The sequence below is a fragment of the Bidens hawaiensis genome, unplaced genomic scaffold (genome assembly GCF_021521415.1).
Source record: "Bidens hawaiensis isolate Kalapana, Puna unplaced genomic scaffold, B.hawaiensis_p1.1 tig00015877_1, whole genome shotgun sequence".
Classification (NCBI taxonomy): domain Eukaryota; kingdom Viridiplantae; phylum Streptophyta; class Magnoliopsida; order Asterales; family Asteraceae; genus Bidens; species Bidens hawaiensis.
The window spans coordinates 317,487-336,280 of record NW_027492422.1 but is presented as its reverse complement, the minus strand read 5'-3'; positions in this window follow the sequence as shown (position 1 = coordinate 336,280).

Below are 18,794 nucleotides of genomic sequence, written 5' to 3'. Positions count from 1 at the left end.
TAAATTATGACTATTTGTGGTGGTTTAAATAATAATTTCTATATTAACACAAACAAGGTTCAGTTTCTTATCCTACCTTGTCGTTTAAAACGAGTGTGGGACCAAACAAAAGAAGTTTTTGTACGTATTTACTATTTATGGTCCGGTAATTAGTCCACGATTGCAACCCAGCAGCCTAGTTCAAGTTTACTCTTAGTAAGTTTATTAGTGACCAGACATTATTCAAAAAACAAACAAAAAAATTAAATATTTTTTATCTTATAACCTGGGTTATAACTCCAACCAAGATCACAACTTACTTTTTAATTAAATATTTTTTTTCTTCTTTTTCAAACAATTAGTTTTTTATATGTTTGATTTTTATTTATTTAATAATTTTTCTTTTATACAATTTATTCCCGACAGATCTTCATTCATATCTCTATAATTATATTAAAAATTAATATATTTCTCTCTTCTACTCAATTAAATAATATATTTTAGGGTAAAGTTAAAATGCAAAGGGAGACAAAAATGAGAAGTACGAGAATAATTTGTAGCCTCACAAAAAACCCTAAAAATAATTTATAAAAATCATAAGTCAATACACAAATAAAATATGAAAAAATTTAAAAAACTAAATGTTTCCACGTCATTCCCGCTCAAAAAAAACGCCGAAAAAACACAACGCCGAAAATGAACAAACAATACAATGATAAACAAAAAAAAACACAATAGATCGCAAAATATAACACAACGCCGAACAAAATATAATATAATGTTGAGTAATATAACACAATGTCAAGAAAAAAAGACATAATCAATGACGAAAATAAACACAAAACACAATGATAAACAAAAAAACACAATGATCTTTTTTAATCAACATTGTGACTTTTTTTTAACGAGGAAGACAACATAAACATTTTTGTGTTTTTACATTTTTCTTTTTTTTATTAAAATTTGAGTTGTGATTTTTTTATTAATTTTTCATTATTTTTTTCGAGTGGTTTTTTTGTGACTATAAATTCTTCTCATTCTTCTCATTTTTGTCTCCCTTTATATAATAACCTAACCCTACTTTTTTATACCTTCATTATTACAATTTTCTTTCTTATTTACTCGCAACCAATTCAACAAATATTAAAAAAAAAAAAAAAAATTAAAGCAAACAAAGTCTTCCCAAATTTACAAAAAAATTACTACATTTTTCTCAATACCCTAGAATTTAGACTCACAACCACTTATAACCGCATCCTATAATTTACAAAACTCTCTCGCATCATTTTACCGAACAAAATATAACATAATGTTGAGTAATATAACACAATGTCAAGAAAAAAAAGACACAATCAATGATAAACAAAAAAACACAATGTTTTTCAATCAACATTGTGCCTTTTTTTTAACGAGGAAGACGACATAAACATTTTTGTGTTTTTATATTTTTCTTTTTTTATTAAAATTTGAGTTGTGATTTTTTTATTATTTTTTTCGAGGGGTTTTTTTGTGACTATAAATCCTTCTCACTCTTCTCATTTTTGTCCTCATTTATAGAATAACCTGACCCTACTTTTTTTATACATTTATTATTACAATTTTCTCACATTTATTCGCAACCAATTCAACAAATATTAAAAAAAAAAAAAATTAAAGCAAACAGTCTTCCCAAATTTACAAAAAAATCACTACATTTTTCTCATCATCCTAGAATTTACACTCACAACCACTTATAACTGTATCTTATAATTTACAAAACTCTCTCTTATCATTTTAGGGGAGCTATTGAGAATGCTCTAAATCAACTAGAACCCCCCTAAATCTTTCTTCCTTATTTACGATTTTACTCCACATAGCCCCCATCGGCCACCACGTTTGAACTTGGGTGTCCATCCAAGAGGTATTCCCTCTTAACACTACTTAATATGAGAGAATTGTATTTTTTTTTGAACGACTAATTTGGATCACTCACGGACCACTGGAGTATCATCGTGCCACCAATGATACCACGCGATCATATCCACCACCAAGCCACCGATTCAGGAGGAAACTCAATATTTGAGAAAAACCCCCTCTTGTGAGATTCGAACCCAAGACCTTATGGTCACTAAGTCTTATCCCACCATCAAGATACCATTGGACTAGAAGTCCTTTGGTATGAGAGAATTGTATTTAGAAATTAGATTTATGAGAATGATTTAAAATTAATAGAAATTGAAATATATTAAAGGAATTTGAGTTTTTAATGACTTTCATGACAAACAATTATATTGGAATCTATCATTGTAGTCATCACCTCCAGGTCACTACCACCTTATCCCGATGGTGGAGGTGACAATAGCAGCAAGAAGACGGTGGCCGTATGTTGATAGTGGCGGCAGTGAAACAAAAGTCGCTATGATGGGTGGCGGTTGTAGCTCAAAGCAATATAAGTTGAAGTCGCTATGATAAGGGCGCCTTAACACCAAAAATAATTGTGAAGGCACCACAATCAGTTGTTAAGAACACTATTGAATAACTAATTAAACAACCGAGTAAATGAAAGACTAATACTAATACAAGACCAACTGATATATAAGATATCGGTACTTTATCAGAATAGTAGTTCTGTTGTCAGTACTAATACTAATACTAATACAAGACCAACTAATATACAAGACAATTATCAGTTGTGTCACTTCTTCAGTACTTCAAGTCTTTAGTCTTTTGCGCTTTCAGTTTTTTTAGTACGTCAATCACATCTCTGGTTCTTTTATTCCTCGGAATTTGTGTCCTCGGTCCTTTGTTGTAAGTCCAGTTAATACTTTCTCATAATTGTCATCAAACACTTTATTTTTGTGAAGATATATTTACCAGTTGTATGTTTTGGCAATCTATCATTTCTGATTCAGTTTTAACACTTTCCTAATGATGTTGGATCTTCCGGTTAAAGCAAAATGGCCCGCTGTGTAAAATTATTAAATAATCCATATAGATGGATGGTGTGAAAGTGATATAGAGCGAGGATCTAGTTAGTACCGGAGGTAAGAGCATCCCCCCTTTTGGCAGGTACCAAGACATCACCTTAGTCGTAACCACTCAAGTCCTACTCTATAAAGGTGAGCATGAACCGAGTCTTAACCATCAAACCCACAAGATTCGGTAAATCCGAACCGATCATCCCACTTAGAATACAATGGAATCGGTTTGCGGGTCATAATAGTACCAAATATTCGGGTCTGGGTCATCAAAAATGGGTTAGAAACTGCACAAATTGATTCCAATAGTAACAAACAACCTTATGTTGGTAATTTCCATCTTAATAGACCCGTCACATATAGGTGACCGGGTTGGACCTATTGGACTCAAGGAATTCATTAATGTTGTAATGGGTTTATGCGGTTGCAATTAAGGTTTTATTATATTTGGTAATTACTTGTTGGCCAAGTTTGGGTCATCCTATAAATACATAGCCACGATTAGGATTATTGTATTAGGGATTACTGTAATTAAGTTTTGAGCTAGTTTTTTGATTATAATAATACGAGAGATTTATCCTAAATATTGTGTGTTCGCTTGTGTTTCCGTTTATCATTTCGTTCTTGAACTGGTATTTGTATAAATGATAACTACCTTACGATGTATGATGGACAAGGCAATTTACTTATGAAAACAATTTGTGTGCTCGATCCCTTAATCGGCTATATCGGATACGATTGAAGATTGGTAAACCAGTTAGTTTACTTAGTCGAATTGAAGAAACAAGTTGGTTATGGCATGCTAGGCTTGGACACTTCCACTTTGAAACAATTAAGCTAATGGCTAGGGGGAGATGATTGAAGGGATGTGTGAAGTTACCCATGAAAACAAATGTAACATTTCGGTTTTCCGTTTTCTTGCATTTGTAAACGTTACCTGACCCGGTTCATATTCGGGTGAATTTATTAATAAAATATCTATTTTGTTTAATTATTTCTTTTATATAATTATTAAACTACCAAGAAAATGCAAAATCAACCCCTAACTATTATCTCAACCCCTTGTGTACCCAACTCTAAACACCGGGGACCAATATGCAATTTGTATTAAAAAATTATAACAATCTTTTTCCTTCTTCTTCTCGACAGCCGTATACCCCCCTCCGTTTATTGAGCCACAATTAACGAGTATAATCAAGAATTGATCTTGCCATATCATTTACTAACCCAAATCGCATCTCACCAACGTAGCAAACATGGTAATCGAATCAAAATCACGGCTAATTCGCTAAATCAAAATCCGTGGCTTAACCGACCTCTAAACTACTATATAAATACAATGATAATTCAATTAAACTCGCTCACACATTCCTCTCAATCTTGCAAAGAAAAACCCTAACCCAATTACAGTTGACAAAGCTGTCTGGATCTGTTCCCAATTCAAGTTCGGACGTAACCCACGTGTTGATCATTAACCTTCATCCCGCAACTATAAACGGTAATTGAAGCGTGCTCATAATTCGTTTTTGATCCAGTAACAATAACCCTAAATTAATTTGAACGAACATCAATCAATTAAACGGATTTGAATTTCTAGGGTTATAATTGATTTTGGGTACTGGGTTGTTTATGTTTATAGGTATTGTAGAACATGTTTAACACAAACTGAAGCACCAGCCTGATGGCTGGTATGTTTCTAGTAAAACCATGGAGCCGGTCCAGGGGCGGGTTCGAACCCCCTGGACCCGGTTTTGTTTATTTATTTTGTTTTATTTAATTTTTTGTTTTCTTTTTGTTTTTATAATAATAAAAATAATAGATAAACATTATTTTAACGAAACCGAACCTCGATAGTGTTGTTTTGGCCATGGCTTCGCATCATAAGTTTGTACACACACACACACACACATAAACATACATATATATACATATGAAACAAATATTATTTTATTCATATTTATTTATTCATTTATTTATTCACATACACATAAACATACAATACTATTAAACAAATATTATTTTAATTATTTATTTATTCATATCTATTTATTTATTTATTTATTTATAGTACTAAACCAATCTAGTTATATATATGAATTTGTTTTTAAATTAATATATAATGTTATCAATACTTAGTATTAGTTATGTATTATTAAAATTCATTTACTTGAAGATATGAATATGATATATCACTTATATTAATTACTAAATAATAATATTAACACTAACACTAATAATAATAATAATAATAATAATAATAATAATAATAATAATAATATACTAAAATTAGTTAATAAATATTTAACAAATAAAATAACCTACACCTTACAAGACTCTAAATTCATGTTAACAATTAAACTAGTAATATGTTAAACGCAAACCACCATCAAATCTCAAATCATTATGTCTTATTAGATTTTCGTCGTTTATTAATAATATTGTTAACAAATAGGTCATTTTTGTTGACGTATCTCGAAGGCTTGAACGTGTCATCCTCACTTTTTATTATTATCTTATCCTCACTAATCCACTCACTAAAAGGTAAGTAATTCACATCCCCCTTTTTACCGTTTTATATTTTGGGGGCGTTATGTGTTAATCATTTTTCACTACAATTCCACTATCTGCGTTCTATGATATTGCTCAATTAATTATACGTGTAAATGTGACTATGTGTTTATTTTATGTTTTGGTGGTTGGTATCTCATCCTCATTAGTATGATCATACGCCGTCGGGAGTAGCTCGTTATCCTTGGATTTGAGTGAAAAGACAACTTTTATATTATTGTTATATTGTTGTTATGCTAGTTGTAGTATTTCATATTATTACAAGGAATTGTCATTTTAATATTATATGTATTCAAAAATCGTGATTACTTGCTCAACTTTATATTGACAAACTATGCATTTTCCCGCATGGCGCAGGTAGCTATATTGGATGAAGCAAGAGGTTTAAAGAGTAGATTCGACCTTAGGATGCATGAATTAAAGACTTATTTATTTCTTTTTATTTTATTGTAATGTTTATTTCCATTAGACAATGTTTGTGCTTTTGCGTACTTGAATAATATGAATTTAATAATTTAGATATTAACACGTGTATTTATTTTAGTGTTTTTTTAGCTATGATACAATTATGTCGCGCCCCGGCATATTCCGTCGTAGGTTGGGGTGTGACAACAAGTTGTACAAATCTTGTTCAGGCGGGAAGCAAATGAGGTAATCCTTTCCTAATTCGACGCACTTAGGGAAACTCGAGCCCTAGAACTTGTGCACGGTGATCTGTGTGGACCGATTTCCCCTCCAACAATAGTGGGTAACATGTATATTATTGTTTTAATCTATCATTACTCATGATTTGTTTGGATGTATTTGTTGAAAGCAAAAGATGAGGCGTTTGAAGCTTTCAAGAAATTTAAGAAATTGGTTGAAAGTGATGTTGGGAAAAAGATAAAGACATTTCGTACCGACCGCTATGGTGAGCTTGTAACATCTCGGATTTTTTGTATTTGAATTCGTTTATGTTTAACCCGACTCGGGAATAAGATTCGAATCTTACGAATTATTTAAAATTTGTATTTATTAGTATTTTACTTTATTTAACATATTTTATATTCTCATAACTTTCGAACTCGTTAACCAATGCTTAGAAACTCTTAAAAGCGCTTAAAATGGCTAAAAATGCATTTATGAAACTTCAGGGACTAAATGTGACATTTTGTAAAATCTGGCCGACAACACCCATCGTGTAACATCTCGGATTTTTCGTATTTATTTAAACCGATTCGAGAATGTAATTTGGATCTTTTGAACTGATTAAAATTTGTATTTAACGTGGTTTAACTTATTTTATAATTCCAAAACTTTCAATCATGCCAAATAATTTTTAGAAAATTTTAAAATCGCTTAAAACGGCTAAAAATCGCATTTTCGGGAACTACATGGACTAATTTTGTCAATTCTTTCCTATTTTTGATTAAATTAACGAAACTTAAACTCCAAGAAATGTTATAGCTGGTTCAATTTCATTTTCTTGGTGTCCAAGCCAAATTTTGTTAGTTATTGTACTAGATTTTCTCATTAAATAGCTTATTTTGTTTTCTAATTTGTTTTTAGCATCCAAATCGCTTATTTTTGGCATAAATCGAGTAAAATAAGGTCCAAGAAAAGGATTATAACTAAAATACAAGTCCATATTTATAAATTACTGATCATGCACGAAATCTACAACTTATTTCATTTGATTTGGGTATTAATATCGTATTTAGTTACTTAAATGAGTAAATCTTCTATATATGGTTTCTTTTGGATCTTCTTATATAAACAAGACTAATAATCTCTGCCACAAACTTTACCTAAACCCTAAGAATCATTCTCAGCCATCACCCCTCTCTATGCCTCATAAAATCCTTCGGTTTTTGCATTATTGTTGAAGATACAAGCTTGTTCGTTTGACTTTGCTTACGTGTGGACCTTTGACTCACATTTTCTGTTGATTCTTTCACTTTCCGGGTAAGTTGTAAACATAGAAATCATTCATTTATATTACCTAGTCAATAACCGTGAATCAATTTCGGTGGTTGAAGGGTGTTGACTGGTCAAATTGTTTAAAACTCGTTAAAGGACAAAATAGTCATCTAGTTTAACTTAATATTTTGTCATACTTCTGGTCGGATTCAATGTTTGGTCCTGAAAACTTTTATTCTCGTAACGAAATTTTAAGGCTACTGACCAAAACCCGACTTTCGGCTCGCTGTTCGGATTCTAGTCAGTACCAGCTCGCTTAAATTTTAAAACAAACATAACTTGAATTCTAAACGTCCGTTTGGATTGATTCCAGTGGCAACGAGTTCATTTTTATTTATATTCTCATATCCTAAAATCTCAGATTCTGAATTGTTTATATCATTTGACATGTAGCGGACGACTCGCTTATTCATTAACTCGCTTAATCGTGTTTATATTCGTTTGTCTTTAATCTAAGGTGAGTTTATCATTCCCCTATTTTACGAACCTTTCTAAACGTTTCGGGGACATATGCGTACCTATCCGTATTTCATACTATATATATATCAAACATATGCATACGTGTAATTGTGAGTGACTTAATCAAATATACGTGTTACATGCCTACTTGTGTTAGTATTTATTCATTCGTATATTGTGTTAATATTCATTCATTCGTATATTCAGAGGGGTCCAACGTATTCCCATGTATTGGGTGCTCATGCTATTGACCAACGCCTGATTCACTTGGCAACGGTCTACATACTTGTTTGTGGTTTGATTATATTTACCGCTTTTATCACGTTATGCTTATTTATATTGACATGAAAAACTGGTGATATTCTCACTCAACTTTATGTTGACAAACTCCATTTTCTAGGCATATGTAGGTTGCTTGTATTGAAGATTGAAGTTTGGACACGTAGACAAGACCTTAGGATATAATCAAGATAATCATTATTTGAGCTTATATTCATGTATTTAAATTGCTTGTTGTAATTGAATAATGTATGTATACTTTGAATAAAATAATTAATTAGATATTGTCACTTTTATATTATGATAGTATCATTGAGCTGTGAGCAATCGGATCACGCCCCGTGATATAAGGCTAAATATATATAAATCCCTTGTATATTTAATATAATATTTTATTATTTTTCGTTCAGTTTTTATTAGAATTTGTATATTACTAATTTATTTAAATATTTTAGGTTCCGGGTTTCAATCATGTCGAAAAGAGGGCGAAAAACAAGCGAAAACATGCAAAATGGGAGAAGGCCCATTGCGCGGCACTTTGGGCTCAGTTTTCTAGAATCTTTTACAAATATTAAGTCTACGGGCTCAGATTTCTAGAATCTTCTACTCTACTAATTTTAAGTTTATGGGCCTTGAAAGTCTATATAAACACCCATAAACTTAACTCTAATCATAACCTGAATACCCTAGCCAACTTGGACGAATTTGGGAGCTCAAGAGGTGATATATTGGAGGGTTTGAAGGCTTGGAATCATACGGTGGCGTGCTTATCGATCAAGAACGAAGACCCCGTGTTTTATCACCTTTAATCTTTCGTTTCTTTTGTTTTCCGCCATGAATTCCTTTATTATTGTTTTGTTTTATTTTATGATGTTAGGCTAAACATTATAGACTGCCTAGGTTTATGATGAACCTATTTTGACGTTGTGTTTTGATTTGGGATTTATTTATCGTTATGGTTTTTATGATTTAGTAAAAGGTTTAATCATATTAAATTGATGCATATGGATATTTAGGATTGTTTGATTAATTGCTATTATTCCATAGTTACCTAGATTAGTATTTGTCATTATGATAGGTTGCTATTAGGTTATCTACTTTGTGTTTTTGACTATTTTATGATTGATATGTATTAAGATCATAGAAATAATAATTATTAATTAATTAAACCTAAGTGTGCTGCTAACCTAAATCTGTAAGGTGTTAGGTTATTGGTAGATCTTTATTATTTGATCTTGCTAGATTTAGTTCTTCGTAAGGAGTCCGTCTAGGTTTGATTATTTAATTATTATTTATTGAATCAATTAAATATATTAAACTGTCTTTGATTTCCGCGCTGTAAGGTAGGATTTCGTATAAAGGAACTAAGTCATAAATAATTAGGTGACCGTAAGGAAACTTGATTTTTAATACTGGTGTGCGTTAAAACTTATTAGAAACTCATAGGTGTCTCTTGAGAAGGGTCAGGGGTCCTGCTCGGGTTTTCTCTTAAATGTCTATTTTACGATCCCTGTCCATAAGTTAATATTTTCCCGGTTAATTCATAACTGGAATTTAGGGGATTCTAGCCTAGGTAGTTATCTCATCATCATCATCTTATTTACCCAAACTTGTGTTTTCGTTTATTTTACTTGTTTTCCTTAATTAGTTTTAATTTAGTATTTTAAACAAAACCCCCTTTTTAATAAATAAATAGTCGTGTTAGTATTAGTTGAGTCTAATTAGCTAGTTTACGTAATTTAAAGAGTCTCGTGGGTTCAATATCCAGACTTATTTAGCTGTACTAGAGTCGACCGGTTCACTTGCCATTTTCCTCCATTTGTTCCCATTTTCACTTACGGGTCGGGCTTCCATTTGGCTCGATTCACAACCTGCTGGAGCATTCACTAGTTGGGAGGCGTTGCGTGCCGCTTTCTTGAAGAAATACTTCCCACACAACTAAGCAACCCTATAACAATGACCCTCACAACTAAGCTTTAAATATAAAACGAAAATCCTAAACCACACACAACCGGCAAGTGTACCGATCGCAAGTAGTATAGACCTAGGAAGTCCGAGTATCGAACACATGGACACGTAAGACGCTAACGATTACTAACCCTAGACAAGACCTACCTTAGAATAATATTTAATTGATTTTTAATTACTTAACTGAACTAACCTAACTGACTGGCAAAACTTACCAAAAATAGAAAACTTAACGGGGAACTAACTGTGTTAACTTAGGATGGAGAAAAACGTCTACCTAGGTCTGAATCAAATTGTACGCCTAACAAGATAATGGATTGAATGATATCAAGACACCGGTCCCTAAAGATGACACGACTAAGGATCGCCTGGGCTCACTGGGTTACCTCTCGGTCTCACTCAACAAGCCTAAACTACTCAAAATCGGCTAAAACGACCAAACCGGGAAACAATTTCTAACATGTTCTAATGATGGATCACCTCTCGGTCTCACCAACACTCGACCCTGATGGCAATGAATACTACACAACCAAGGATAGAGGAACAATTCAACTTCAACTAAAATAGATCAACTAGTCGCTCAAAACACCTAAACCTAACAAGAAACAAACTCGTTCTCGTGCAATTCTTATTCTAGCATGCAAAGGCCATGAGACAACCCTAACTTCCTATCACCTCTCGGTCTTAAAGAAGGTGTCTAACTGTTGTACTTAATCCAATATATCATGCAACAAAACCCTACGGTGGTACCTACTGCAAACAAACCCTAAACACAGAGTCTAGAATCAAACAATGCACCGATCAATCAACACAAAACTAATCAACCGACGCAAGGGGTTTATGCAATGAATTACCAAAATTTCCAGCCCTTAAACACAACCTATTTCATGTCTAAATCAAACTTTACAATAACAATATACGTCTATCAATCAAACAATCCAACAAGCTCATCAAACTTTAACAATTATCATCATCCCTAGGTAGAACTAACAAATTTAGCCTCTCATATTATTTGGACAGTAGCAAACACTTAATAAAATCATCAATAAACTCATCCCAATCATCTTAACAATCATTCATTGATCAACAAATATCAATAACAAGTCAATATCTCAAACAATTGCAAAACTACTAATCAATTGAACAAGTATATTAAAAATGATGAACAATGTTATGAAAGAAAGGATATGTAGATGAATAGGTGATGTTCTTGGCTGCCAAAACCGATAGTAAATGATCCCGAGACTTGTCCTTGCCTTCTTCTTCCTTCCCTAGCCTCCACAAGACCAAACCCTAGCCACCAAACTTCTTTTTCTTTTCTCCTTGCTTTTGGCCGATCGCAACAGCTTGTAGGCTGTTAGGTTTTAATTTTTTTATATTATAAGTTTAATGTAAGACTTGGCCTCCATGATGCATATGGGTCGGGCTTTGAGCTTTGTCTTCAACTTGTATGCGTAAAAGGCTCGTAAGCTCCTCGAAAAGTCCCAGTTTCTTTCTTTCTTTCACCCAAAACCTACATAATTATTAAAACTATGTAAAACCTATATAAATCAAGTAAAAACACATAAAATATAATATAATACGTAGATAAAAGGTGCGGAAAATACGTTTGTTTTACAACACATCAAATATCTCCACACTTAAAACTTTTTCATCCCTGAAAAGGAATACTACACAGGATCATACCTGAGTTTAACCGACAACTCTTGGTTTTATTTATTTATTTATTATTATTATTTTTTCTTTTTAAAGTATTAGAACAAGTGACCCGTTACCCAAATATTTCTTCCAACTTTCACCTAATAAGCTAGATCAGGTCGATTGCCGGTATTGCTGTCCACTTTAAACCATGCCCCTAATACTTACCGAGGAAAATAAGGTGTGACAATTCTATTAATTTGTATGACTAAGTGGAACCCACACCTAAAAGCCCTGCTGTCACTTCACTAATTCCATTATGGTTTTACCGGGCCGAGTGACCCCAACTTGACTTAAACCTGTTGCCACATGATTAAAACATTTCGACTCATATACAAACTATAACCTCTAGCTCTCTTTCAAGTGCACGCAATTATAAATGCATCTCTTTTATTTTTATTTTTTTTCTGTCTTTTGGCTTTTTGCATTTTTTTTGATACTCATAATACATGGCTTTGCATGAATAGAGATAAATACAAAAGATAAAACAACTAATATATACAGATGATCATGTGACTCGAGGCTTGAGTATGACCCGGAATTTCATTCCAGTCCTGTCACGAGATTAGTTAAACAAAAAAAACCCCTAAGATGTTTCCCACTAAAGTCAGGCCATTTAAAGGGTACAATTAGGTCAACAACCAAACCGCCCTTTCATTCTCAAAGGCTGAGCCTACCGACACATCAATTACTGAGTCTAAACCGTTCGGTTACCATACATTTCGTGCGGGTCTAATGGGCACTGTTCTTATTTATTATATATATATATATATATATATATATATATATATATATTGAAAACACCAAGAAGTTATAAAATAACCACTACTCGGTAATAATATCATCTCCTGTTTAACGTAGAGAAAACAAATTTCAAGGGACTATTTTTTTTAATTAATTAATTTATTTATTTTTATTAAAAATTTTCCTACAACTAAGTAAAATAAACCCCATCCCCACACTTAGAACGAAATCGTCCTCGATGAGTACAAGGAAAAGAAATAAAATAAAAATAAAACAGAAAATAAAAATAAAGTATACAAGACTAAAACAAAGAACGGGTTACTCCCCTGGTTTGTGTGCAGAATCCTTAATAGCTGAGTAGTAACCAAACGACCGTATAAAATTTCATTTGCGGCCGCAATCTCGGGAGAACCTGTTCCAAGACGCCATCGTAGCTACCATGCGTATAATATAACCTGCAAAACTCAAACTCGCTCGCATGTAGCGGCGTACAACACGGAAAACAAAAACATAAAGAAATAAACATATTTTTGTGTTTTTGGTTTTTATAATTTTTTTTTTCAATAATGGAACACCCTTTAAACCGACCGACTCGAATGGAGATTGAGTACGAGCGGTTTCATCTTGGAACATCCTGAAATAGACAAAACAAATAAAACAGATAGCACAAACATATAACAAAAATACAAACTCTACAACTCGGGCAATCTCCCGAGTGGTGCATCCACACGTCTACGTCTCGGAGTGCAAGTCAAGGTAGAATACCTCGACCGTCTGATCAGTCACCGGCTCGCCAATGTAGCGCTTCAGTTTATGACCGTTCACCTTAAACGTCCCGTCTTTATCCTTTATCTCAAAAGTGCCATACGGGAAAACCTCAGTAATCGTAAACGAACCTGACCAACGGGATCTCAACTTTCCCGGGAATAACCTCAACCGGGAATTATACAATAAGACCAAATCCCCACACTTAAACTGCTCAATACCCTTCAGCTTATGATCCTGCAGTTCCTTCGCCCGCTGCTTAAGTATGGTCCTGTAAGTCCTCCAACTCAAACAACTGATGAAAATGATGATCTCCGTTAGGTAACTCAGAGTCAAGGGAGGACGACTCAGTGTCAACATCAGGGGGTTTTCGGTCAAGGCGACCATCTCAACCTCTGGAGTCTCCCTATCTAAAATCTGTGTGTATGAGGCAGAGCCTCCACAGAGGTCACTAGAAAACTCCCTCACATGAGTCATGATCGTATCAATGAAGTATAGGGAGTCATCAGCCGATTTGGGATACTTAGGTGACTGTCGAACGTCAAAGGTGACGTTCTCATCCCTGACTCGAAGAATCAGTTTGCCATCGCGAACGTCGATCAACGCATGCGCGGTGGCTAGAAAAGGTCTGCCCATAATGAGTGAAACATTATCATTCTCATTCATATCAAGAATAACGAAGTCCACCGGGAAGATAAGTTACCAATGGGAACGAGCATGTTCTCAACAATCCCACGCGGATACTTCACAGAACGATCAGCAAGCTGGATACTCATCCTGGTAGGCTTCGGTTCGCCTAAGCCCAGCTTGCTGTACACGGAATACGGCATAAGATTAATACTGGCCCCAAGGTCGGCCAGCGCATGAATCACCGTATCATCACTCAAGATGCAGGGAATTGTGAAACTCCCTGGATCAGCCATCTTTTCTGGTAACTTCCTCTGTAAGACAGCAGAACAACTAGCACTCAAAGGGATGGAAGCGACCTCAGCTAACTTCTCCTTATTCGAGAGAATATCCTTAAGGAACTTCGCATGTTTAGGCATCTGATTCAGTGCCTCAAGGAATGGAATATTAAGGTAAAGCTGCTTTAAAAGATCAAGGAATTTGGAGTTCTGCTCCTCATCTCTATCTCTGCGGAGTCTCCCGGGGTATGGCAATCTAGGTTTGTAGACTCTCGGTGGCTCACTCGGTAACTGCTGTCTCTTGGCCTGTACTGAACTCCCTGGGCTGCTTCTCTGATGCACCTGGGCCGGCGGAGACTCCAACTGAATCTCCTCATCCACCGGCTCCTCTACAACTACTGCAGGCTCCTCGACGACTCTCCCTCTAGACGTCTCCTGAATCACGGGCTCATCTCGTGCCCCTGCACCACTCCTTGTCGTCACAGCCTTCACGAATCCTCTCGGGTTCTGCTCGGTATTACTCGGTAGCGTACCCTGCGGCCTCTCGTTCAATCGACTGGCTATCTCTCCCATCTGCCGCTCGAGATTCTGAATCGACGCTCCCTGATTCCTCATGAACTGCTCGTGCTCCCGAAACTTCTCCTGGGTCTCAAAAAGTCGGGAATCCTCTGGCGTCATAAGCTGTGACAGCATCTGCGTCTGCTGCGCCATCATGTCCTCCAAAGTGGGCTTCTTCTCCCCATTGCTCGCTCCCTCACCGGCATCCTGGAATAAACTCTGATGCTGCTGAAAACCGGACTGATTACCGCCCCTCTAGTTGGAATTCCGGTTGCCTCATAATCCCGAATTATAAGAATTGAAAGAATTTGAGTTTCGGTTTGGATTTCCTATAAAGTCAACGGCCTCCTCCTGCGAACTGACTGGGCACTGAATGACATCATGCCCTCCTCTGCATACCTGCTCTTCGTCTGCAAGTCCTTCACAATCTGCACTAAAGCCTCTACCTATGCCGTGAGTTTCGTGGTCGTGTCCACCGAATGCATGCCGCGTGATATAGAGTCGACGGTCTTACCACCCTTGGTGGGTGGTCGCTGGTATCCACTCATAGCTAACCCGTTAAACAAAGCGATGCACTAATCAGGGTCCTTTGTCGTCAGCAAATTTCCTCCCGCCGCCGTGTCAAGCATGTTCTGCGCCACGTACGTCACTCCATTATAAAACTTCTCGACAACCGCCCAATCTTGAAAGCCGTGGTTCAGGCACAACGCTAACAGATTCTTAAAACGCTCCCATGCCTCGTAAAAATTCTCGGTATCCTCCATCTGAAAAGAATGTATCTGGTTACGCAAACGAGCGGCCTTAGCCGGAGGATCGTATTTCTCAAGAAATATGGTCTGCATGGCAACCCAAGTAGATATGGAGCCTTGTGGGAGGGACTCGAGCCACAGAATCGCTTTATCGATTAGCGAGAACGGAAATTTGCGGAGTTTCACGGCGTCTTCTGTAACACCCCGGCTAAAGCGGAAACGCCTGAGTGTGACGTACAGATTGCTCAAACACACGTGACACTATTAGGTGACGATAATAACATTATTTCATTTAAATCATCATGTAACACAAGTTTATCAAATAATACAAGTTGAAACAATAAATAAATAAATAAATGTTAAGTTGTTCTTTGAATATCCTATAGGCATACTACGTGTCTTCTAACTTTCATCCTCGTATCTTTACACCTGTAACATATGCATAAAATAAAGTCAGCTATGAATATAGCTGGTGAGAATCCCACAGTTTGATATAATACGTAAAAACCATACAATTCCATGAAACTAGTGAAATGAGCACATAAAAAAAGGGTTATTTACACTCGATGCAATTGACCTGAGTGTAAAAAACAAACGAAGGTCCTTTCCAGTTGGGGCCACCAACGTACTCGGATATGAGGTCCCTTTTCCACTCGATACAAATAGACCTGAGTGCAAAGGGGGGGGGGGCGTATGATCATACTTATTGAGGCAACCACTTGAAATCCACGTATAAAACAAATAAGCAAGTAAGCACACAAGTCCATGATATGAATTGTAGTTTGTAAGCAATATCGTAAATACTTGAAGTTTTGTAAGATACATATGCTACCCCCAAAATATGAAAACGTTTAAAAAGTGGTTGTGAGAAACTCACCTTGAATTGCAAGTAAGCACACAAGTCCATGATATGAATTGTAGTTTGTAAGCAATATCGTAAATACTTGAAGTTTTGTAAGATACATATGCTACCCCCAAAATATGAAAACGTTTAAAAAGTGGTTGTGAGAAACTCACCTTGAATTGGAAGATCACTTGAAATAAAAAGAGAAAGCGCGTTAACGAAACCAAAGCAAACGAACTTCATGAACTATAATTAAAAATAAATATGAAAATTTAAAGACTAACTAACGGGATTATGAAAATTTAATGATCTAGTTTTAGAAATTTTGCATTATTTGAATATGTATACTTTATTATTTTATGGCATATAATATTATAATATTATGTTTAAACTTTAATGAAATTTTTAATGATTTATTTTAATATTATTCGACTAATATCATATTAATATTGGAATTATGAAACACGAATTTATCGGAATTCTATCTTGAAACTCATCAACTTAGCGTATTATATAGTAAACGGAAAAGAATCATAATATTAACGTTTATATTATTTAAATATTATATAATCGATGATTTGACACAAATATGAGAATTATAATACTTTTGGAATATCGGCAAATTTTATCTCAATACGATTTATTTTAGGGTATTATAAGTATTTAACGAGATGGAATTTATAATATAATTTTATTTAAATGTTAGTGAATTAATTTGCAGTAACAAAAATATAAACTAATATTTTTGTCGGTTTAGCGAAAGTGGAAGTTAGGTTTTTGATGAAAAATAAATTATAATTTACAAAAATTTTACTTAGTTTAGAAATAATTCTATTTGATTTTTAAATAATTTATTTGATTAATAATATTTAAGAAAATGATTTTAAGAAAAATAACAAAAATTTAATGTAATGACCCGGATTCAAACTCGGGTTTGTTGCTTAGTAGAACCAGCGACTAACCACTGGACCAGTGGTCTGTTTTGATAATATCTCAGAAACAGAAAATTTATAAATACTTGTTCTTGTTCATCATCTTCCAAACCCTAGGTTTTAATTCGATCAATCTAATCCATGTTTGTGACATTTGATTTAGGGGTTTCGTTAGACGGCTAAAAATGATTAAGATACATGTATTACTTACTTGATTTGGTGATGAAACGATGGAGAACAAGGACTTGGCCGTAGACGGATTTGAATGAACAAATTAGAGATTATTGAGTGTGTTTTAGTGAAGTTTGTTGTTATGGACCAGTTTAGATGAAGGTTTAGGTCCTGTTTATAGATTTAATTGGAGCGTAGGATGTTTAATTGTCGTTGTTGTATTTTAATGAAATCCGGCGGTTATTCCGGCCGTTTCATGGTTAATTCGCAAAATACAAGCTGTTAAGACGCGTGATTAACAATGTTTAAAGCTTTGCCGTTATAGTCCATGAGTTTTATGAGATTTGATTGCGTTAGATCGCGAGTTTTAAAGGGGGTTTGGGGCTCACCGGAGCCGGTGGCTTCGCCAGCGGCAATTCGCCGGAAAAACGAAGGGGAAAGGGTAGTTGGGTTGGGGATGAATGATATTTTCATTATTTTACATTTCGCACCCCTTAACTTTCAGTTTTCTTCAAATCAAATTAAATAATAAAATTTTACTTTAAACCTCAAACTATGAAAGATATTATGATTGAAGCTATTTAATTATGTTATTTGGATGATTACACATTTAACCCATAAGGTTTGCAAATTCAATTAATTTAATAAAACTTTGAACAAAAGCTTTAATCCTGGAATTACGTAAATTGAACAAATGAAAAGAAAACGAACGATAAACGTAAACCATTATATTAACGATGCACGTTAAACATGAATAAAATCAAATAATAAAAAAATGACGACTAAATAAAAAAATAAAATACATGAAACGAAGTTGAAAATAAAATAATATATTCACAAACAAAACCGAAAATTCGAAACGGGTTTTCGGGTTTGAAAAGTAACGAATGTTATAGGATTCACAACTTTTAGAAATTTCGTCCCGAAATTAAAATAAAAATAAAACTTTAAAAGAAAACAACTACTACACGGAATTTGTTAAAAGATTTAACAATTTTGCAATACATAATCTATTAAAAACAATAAGGTCGATCTTTGAATGGCCCGAAAGACGCCACAAATGGGAATATGGCAAGGACACTTATATATAGGATGTACCAATAGCGTATCCACCAAGCCCTTATCATAATGCATTTGTCCCATCTTTCAAGGTCATTCCAGGTTTCGAGTTATTGCACACAACGTACTTTTTATGTCTTCATGCGAGGATTTGGATAATTACGTGTCGACCCATAATTATCTTTATCGTCGGATGGTCC